This window comes from Tupaia chinensis, unplaced genomic scaffold, assembly GCF_000334495.1.
Source record: "Tupaia chinensis unplaced genomic scaffold, TupChi_1.0 Scaffold139900_1, whole genome shotgun sequence".
Lineage (NCBI taxonomy): Eukaryota > Metazoa > Chordata > Mammalia > Scandentia > Tupaiidae > Tupaia > Tupaia belangeri.
This window is the reverse complement of record NW_006199779.1, coordinates 1-564: the sequence shown is the minus strand read 5'-3', so window position 1 is coordinate 564 and position 564 is coordinate 1. Positions and strand designations below refer to the sequence as shown.

General features: G+C 50.9%; 1 pseudogene; it reads right to left on the bottom strand.

The window, feature by feature from the left end:
* Positions 1-8: 8 nt before the first annotated feature.
* Positions 9-529, bottom strand: LOC106736419 (RNA-binding protein EWS pseudogene; annotated as a pseudogene).
* Positions 530-564: the final 35 nt, after the last annotated feature.

Below are 564 nucleotides of genomic sequence, written 5' to 3'. Positions count from 1 at the left end.
CCAGGTACCTGGAGATAACTGTAGTTACTCTCTCCAAATCTTAGGTTGGACTGTTGTAACCCCCTGTACTAGAATGAGGTTGACAAGTCTCAGTGGGTTTGTCACCATCCTGTGGCTTTGCTGGTGCAGTGGCTGCAGGCTGCTGCCCATAGGTTGGATGGGCAAGCTGGGTGCCATTTTGCAGACTGAGCTGCATAGGAGGCCTGGGTGGTGGTGACTGTAGCAGTGGAGGTATCATAAGCATCCATGCCTTATCCCTGGACAGGCTGCTGTATGCCTGTGAGGCAGTTGAAGTAGTATAATCAGTAGGAGGCTGTCCACAAGACGTTGCATATGTGGTCTGCCCATAAGTTGCAATGGTCTGAGCCTGGGTATATCTGCCATTGGTGGGCTGTCCATAGGTTCCATAGCTTTGTAGCCCATAAGCCTGGATGGACTGTGCATATCCTTGAGTGGGCTGGACAGTGTAAGCACTGCAGCCCTGCTGGGCTACAGCTTGGTTATTGGTACTGTAATTCATGGATGCCATTTTCCTCCTTCCTCCTCATTCTCTCAATGTCCATC